At 35.7% G+C, this 7,634-nt stretch overlaps 1 pseudogene; it reads right to left on the bottom strand.

The window, feature by feature from the left end:
• Nucleotides 1-2,805: 2,805 nt before the first annotated feature.
• Nucleotides 2,806-5,548, bottom strand: LOC145040027 (KH domain-containing protein HEN4-like; annotated as a pseudogene).
• Between the last annotated feature and the right edge of the window lie 2,086 nt (nt 5,549-7,634).

Consider the following 7,634-nt stretch of genomic DNA (forward strand, 5'->3'; position numbering starts at 1 on the left):
CATTTCTAACCAAAAACCTCGAAAATATGCTGTCTGGGGTCCAACTCGTCGAGTGCATGAACAAAACTCGGCGAGTTGGATGCATTTTGCCTTGGACTCGTCGAGTCCCTTCATGGACTCGACGAGTCTGCTGGGCTGACAGCATCAAAACTTGATTTTTCAGCTCCATTTGCAAGTATAACAAGAAAACAAGCCTAGGCTCTGATACCACTGTTGGGTTATGAGCATTCTAACACTCCTAAGTGTACATGCAACCCTAAATACCTTGGATCTATGTTTTCTCTATTATACATGCAAATATGAATATCCAAGGTATTATCCTAATCTAGCATACAAAACTATCAATATAACAAGATAGAATACATACCTTTTGTTAGTTCTTGTCTTCATGAAGCTTGAGTGCCTAGTGCCCCAAGTGTGACACCTCAAATGGTTTACACAACACCATAAGCACTTGGAATAACTTAGAGAGAATTCTACACTTCATGAAATCGGCTAGCCCTTTCTTACTCTCACTTATATCTGATTTTCCTCAAGAATAAGATGCTTATATAGTTATACAATTAGGGTAAACTCTAATTGTCATGACTTTCCATTTCCTTGGATCCATGGGTTCAAATACACCATGGAGCATCCATGGAGCATCATATGGGTTTTGGCCCAACTAGATAATCCATGGAGCATTAGCCCACTATATAAGTATGGATGATTTACACAATCAACCCATATATTTAATTAGTCTTCTTTTGATCACTTAATTAATCCTAGATTAATTCTTGATCAATATTAATTAAATAATCTTATTATTCTTATTATTAATATACTAGAACTTATAATATATTAATAACCATAAGTGTCTTATTTCTCTCATTATAGTCTATCCAAGTGCATGATGCCATGCAACCCAAATGGACCATGCCGGGTCGGGTCAAGTCTTACCAATTATAGTTATGGACTTAGACATTAATCCATTCTATCGCACCCCAGTCTGTTAGGGTGAGGTTGTGTAACGCCCGAGTTTCTAGGCCAGACATTTATATTGACATAATAGTCTAGGTTAACCTTTGAAACTCATTTTGAAGTAATGAAAAGGAATTATGTGAATATTATGTGTTTTATGCTTAATTACTAGGATTTAATTAATTAAGAATAAAAATGAGTGTCGAAAATAAATATTAGATAAAGCCGATATCTATTAAGAAATTTGTAGTGGTCGTGACAAGGACTACAGATATATAAAGGATGCCGAAATCCGAGTTATAACGAAGAAGTTATGACCTGTCGAAGTTTCGCGACAAAATCGGCACGACGCCGAATAACGTAAAAACTGAGTTTTTGATAAACTACTTTTTAGCCTTGATGATCTAAATGAAAGTTGTAGTGTTCGTTAAACTGAGAGTATGCATAAAAAGAACGCCCAAATCTGACTTCGTATGAGGAAGTTATGATTTTTCTAAGTTTTAGCTTAGTAGTAGACAGCTAAAAACTCGAATTTTAGATCGAGTGATATTTAGCCGACACAACCTAAATGAGAATCGAAGGTCTCGTGAATAGTAGTACAACGGTAAAAAGATAGACGAAAACAGACATCGGATGAAGATGTTATGATTTTTTAACGGATTTCTTGTCCCGTTCTGTTAAAAATAATAATATTAAAATTAAGCTCAAAATTAGCCGACGATGTCTAAAGGAAAGTTGTGGAGTGTAATTTCACCTACGCGTTCATATAAAGAACGTCAAAAACAGAGCCCGTATGTGAAAGTTATGGATTTTAGAAGTTTTGGCTCAATAATCGAGAGAAAAACACGAAATCCGAGAAATTTTGCATGTTCTGGAATAGGGTACGTCACCCTCGTCTGAATCTCGCCCCGTGTTCCGATTTGATGAGTCATCCAAGCAGCTGGCAACGCGTGTCGCACTCCCTCGCATCTGAAGCGTCGGTCCAATTGCGGAGCGACGCGTGCCCCTTTGCGTGTCCGAGCCTCGCACCAACCACCTGGAGCCTCGCATGTGCGCCACCTGCTTCGCTCCGTTGCTGCCACGTGTCCTTCAATGCTGCTGACGCCTGGCTCCTTCTCGGCCGACCTTTGAACCTCACCTATAAATACAAGGCTAGCAAGATTACTCGGGTAAAATTGAATTTTTGCCATTTTTCACCCATTTTTTCAATATTTTTATTACTTTCCACTACTAGAAAAACAACCTTTTACGATGCTCATTGCGTGTCGTAAAAGGCTTAGACGACGCGCAAATGCGCGTCAAGGAAGGCCCAGTCATAAAGAGAGACGACGCGCTTTTGCGCGTTGTCTATACACGATGCGCATTTACGATGCTCATTTACGACGCGCGTTTACGACACGCAATGCGTATCAAGGAAGGCCCTGTCATAAAGGAAGACGACATGCATTCGCGTGTCGTAACCTTACAACACGCATGTTAATGACACGCAATGCGTATCATTAAAACCCCTGTCAAGAAAGGTCATGTCATAAATTAAGATGACACGCATTTCTGCGTATCGTAAATTTAAATGTTTTAAAAAAATATATTTATATATTTATTAATTTGTAAATTAAATTTTCATTTAATGTCTCATAATAGAAAGAAAATACCATATACAAAAAATACAATCCATTGCATAAAATTTAATGTCATACAATTCTATTTCTTACAATATATAAATTTGCATTCATCTAATCTACTCTTTGTTTCATACTAACAATTGAAATAAAGAATGCAACACTTGCATTTGCAACTTCTTATCTCTTTCAGCTTGAGCTTTCTTTTCCTCTTCTAACTCAAGAGTTATTTGCTTTCATCAACCCTGTAAACACAACACAAAATCACTTGTCATTTTTATTCTACTTTTAAAATTAATTCTTATGAGGACATTCTACTTTTAAACCAACCAATCTAGCACATTTTTCAAAGAATATAATTTATAATTTTTTTATGGAAAGTACATTGCTATTTCTTGAATACAAGATGTTACAAACGGTGAAAGAGAAACCCTCTGTCCACTTCCACCGTGAAAAGCAGAAAACCAATCATTATATAGCATAGACACCTGGTTTTACAAGAATGAAGTTAATAATGATTAGATTGATAAATTAAGGAGTTAAAAATGAAGAAATATGATGTAATAAGATGAGAAAAATTATTAGGTAACAGGTTAAGAAGATATAAATGCACCATCATCATCCTTGTTGTGTTGGACATAGAACAAGATGCATACCAACCAGCTTGATGAACAACAAATCAAAATAAATAATATATCTTAATGTTAAATATAGCATTTACCTAGCACAACTTGGTGAAGATCATAAACATCCTTTCTAAAGTAATATATGAGTAACTATATATTTGTTCTAAGAAATGAGCACAATACTTTCTAATTTCATTTTAACATTGATATGCATAGAAACTTAGATTCTCTTGTACCAAATAGTTTCTTATTTACTCATAGTAGCAGTAACTATATCTTTGTTCTAAGAAATAAACACAATACTTTCTAATTTCAATTTAACATTGATATGACATAGGAACTTAGAGCTGATAAAAGATGAATACCTAATCCATATGTGAACAATCTAAACTGGCGAAGAGCTTGTCTAATGAACATCTCAACACCACTCACTACTGTAACTCCCACCTCTACAACCTCTTGCAATAGCTGTGTGTGTTTCTAGGTGTATAAACCGCATCAAATACAAGATCATATGATCTCAAGTTCTCCTGATCATGTCAAAAACATTTTAATTCATAATCCCATTTTCATAAATGCTAATAAGAAAAGAGAACCTTGGAAACTGGTGTCAGGTGTACATCTGGTTCCATGCCAATAGCAGAGCAATTTGCAAGAATTATTCCATTTTCAGGGCAATATGCATCCAATTGTTCGATAGGCAAAGCCTCCCCTGAAACTGCTCGTGCAAGAGACTCTGCTCTCTCTGTTTTAGGAATTTTATAAATTCAATAGAAAAGATTCACAACATTAACATTAAAAAAACACATCTTTTATGTAAGATAAATTGTGTGATTTTGGTTGTTTTTTATAAATTCAACAGAAGAGATTTGCAGTTACTTTGAATTAATTTGAATTACTTTGAATTAGTTTCAAAAAGACAAAAGATGTAATGAAGTTACTTTTTGTTGTATGTCAGATAAATTGTGTGATTTTGGTTGTTTGTTATGATTGGTCTGCAAGTATGAATGCTTGAAGGAGGCTCTGAGTAGATTGGGTTTCATTGGGAGTACCCGAAATAAGCACAATGTGATCATTTGTTCCTGAACGTGGCTCATGCACTACCACTTTTGCACTTGAAATCTGCTTTTACATAAAACCAAAATGCTTATTTATTTATAGCAATCAAAAAACCAATTTTCAATGGTATAACATAAAAGTATATGGAAGTAGAATTCCAATTCCAATTACATGTCTTAAACGAGTGAGGTTGCTTCCATTCTCCCCATAAACCAAAGCAATGACAGTTTGGGGTACTAGAATTTCCACACTCACATTACTCACTATAGCAGCAGATCTACCTACAGAAGTTGACCATGTGCTAATATCCTGTCCCATCTGCAATAAATAAAGAAACAATTCAATTCTCAAACATCAAAAATAGGAAGAAGAAAAAAGAAAAAAGAATATTACAAGAGGGTGCCATTTTCCAGGTGTAAGAGGACGATCTATGCTACTACTTGAGAGTTTGAGATTATCCATAGCTTGAGTTAAATTAGTATTATGCTGACTAGGATAATGTGACGTGGCAACAAAAGACTGATGATGTGTATATGTACCCTTTGTTGTTCCAGTTCCAGTTTCATGGCTATTTGACATTCTATTTGAGAATAAGTCGTTTCTTAGTCTTCCAGTAACACTTTATAAAGCATCTCTTACATTTATTATCTCTCCTGTCATCTTTTCTTAGAAATAAAAATAAAATTACAACAAATAATTTGTATGTATAGTAAATTGGTTAAATTCAAGAAATGGTGCTAACCAACACTACTTGATCAGTTTCAGGTGCACACATATGAACTTGATGATCACCAACTATCTTTATAAAAGCACCAATCATCTTTCTCATATCTGCAACTATGGACCCACCTTTACCCAACAGACAACCCATTTGGTTTTGTGAAATCACAAGTCTAGCAGAAACCTGGGCCCCACTTGATGATGCCATATCCATCCCCTTTTGAAACCCAGACTCCACACACCTATTGAATATAAGAATCACTGCATTTTGTGAAGCCGAAATTCGTGACTCTGCTGCACTCTTCTTACAGTTAAAAAAAAGGAAACAAATTTTAAAATGATAAATTATATAAATCATAGTATGAAAGTAAGTAAGTAGCAAACCTCCATTGCAGAAATGGTGATCAATCTTTCATCACAATCTAAAATGGGAGCTCCAATTGCTATATGGGCACCTGATTCGTTTTGAATAGCTTGAATGATTGTCCCTGATTTGCCTATCAAGCTACCCACTTTATCACTGGAATACAGAATCCTGAAAACTATTTCCTTCTGGGATTCCATGTCAGTAACTTAAATACTTAATGGGGAAAAAACATGACAACTACTTACATAGAACCAGCCATCTACTTTGTACTCAACTTCAACGTCTTCTCCAGCAGTTAATTTCATCTGCAATAATATATAAACAAATATGAATAACTAAAAAAGAAAATCTCCAATTCATGTGTTGTTTCGGTTTGACTTTCTTAAGAAGAAGGATAAAATGGAAAATAGTAGAAAAGTATTTCCATAAAAAGAAGGATAAAATGGATGGGAACTTGGGAAGTGAATAGAAGAACGATAAAAAGGATTTGAGCTCACTTTAAGCTCATATTATATATACAGATTTTTGATGAAGTCAGCAATTGAATTGTTTGTCAAATCAACATTCAAATCACTGCTATGAATATATATAAAATAAGTAGAAAGCATGAATTGTTGAGGTGGCAGATGAAGATGATGAAAAAACACCAAATGAGGAAGGTAGTCAAAGTCAAAGTGAACGTCAGAGTCAAAGTCCGAGCACGGAGACAGAAACAGAATGGGAAAGGGCAAATGAGGAAATCTAAACTGCAAAGTATTTAAATAAAATTTAAATTTAAATTCCAGATACACACAATTGTTTTTTTGGTAAAATAAAGAAAAAGAAAATGAGAATAACTAAATACCTTTGTTGAATTGAGAAGAGTGTGATCAAGATCCAACACAAGACAAAGCATTCGATCAGCAAACATCTTTTTCTGTTCTTCCATTCTCTTTGACCTTTACCTCTGAATAGCAGCCCATTGCTGGTCATCAAACCTTCTAAAAAACTTTTCAACATCTTCCTAACCGTTCAGAGGCTAAGACGGGCCCGACCCAACTTCCTCAGACGTGGGCCCAGTGCCATTCTGAAGATGACCCGGTTGGTGGCCCTTTCATATTTACAGAACTTGAATGGACTTGTCCTAGTTGTGATAAAGGTATCTGAATAGTCGCACTCGTTGTTGTAGACACAAATAAGTGCTTACAGTTCAATAATGAAGGGATTCAGATACGTATGGATGCTTTAGGGAATTAATCGTAGGTACAGATGTAACCAAATGTCCAGCAACATTGCTGAAATCAAACTTACCTAATTTCAATATCCAATGGGCTTGATCAGGAGCACCAACTAACAAAGTTGCCATGAATCCAACAAGTTGAGCAGTAAAATCTGATTTTGAATCTTGATTTACTTATTTAGAAGATGATTGACAAAAGAGAGACTTATAATCAGGCACATTCCCACGAGGGTAATCTTTCCACCAACCAATATTTATCACTCATAGCCACTGCATCATATAGAAAATAGAAAATTTTGTTCCATGAAAATCTTAATAAGGGGAGTTATGGAATTTGTGTAAGAAAGTCACCTGTTTGGCCACGAGATTGGTAGAAGTGATGATTACACGCATATTATCATCTCTTTGTTGAGCAAATAACTTAGGGTGATGACAAGCAATGTTGAGTTTCTTTTGGTCCTTACTGAAGGATATAACCTCAAGAAATTGAGGGTATCTGATATCACAAAAGAACTATGTTACAGAATAGTTGGTCAAAAATCATGGTCAAGAAGTCATTGACTTACATAACAACTAAGTTTGGAAAATCAGAGTAAGGTCTGAGGGTTCTTTTGTCAGGGCTTGAACTCCAACACCTGCATGAATTATGGCATGCGATTGAAAACCAGGCTCGACGACCCGCTGACCTCTGCCCATGGAATGGAAGGGGGGAGAGAAAAAGAAATTGGGACCAAAAAAGAAAACAAAATTTTGACTTATTCATCTTCATTTATTATCATATTGATGGGAGGAGAGGATTGCAATTACAGAAATCTAAACATGGAATAGCATATACCTGATTAGAATCACCCCCTCGACAAAAAGAAAAAAAAGGCGATGAGGGCCTTAGATGGAGTGTCGACATCGGTAAATGTTGATTCAAGCCTGAGAAATCGCTCCAAAGGGGTCGACAATGGGAGGGGAAACGATTTTCAATGTAAGATGGAGGACTAAAATCTGTTCGATTGCTTCGATTTACGCGTGAGATGCTGTAATTTCCCCTGTGTTCGTGTTCAGCTCCACTG

Source organism: Lactuca saligna, chromosome 4, assembly GCF_052625555.1.
Source record: "Lactuca saligna cultivar CGN05327 chromosome 4, ASM5262555v1, whole genome shotgun sequence".
In the NCBI taxonomy this organism is placed as follows: domain Eukaryota; kingdom Viridiplantae; phylum Streptophyta; class Magnoliopsida; order Asterales; family Asteraceae; genus Lactuca; species Lactuca saligna.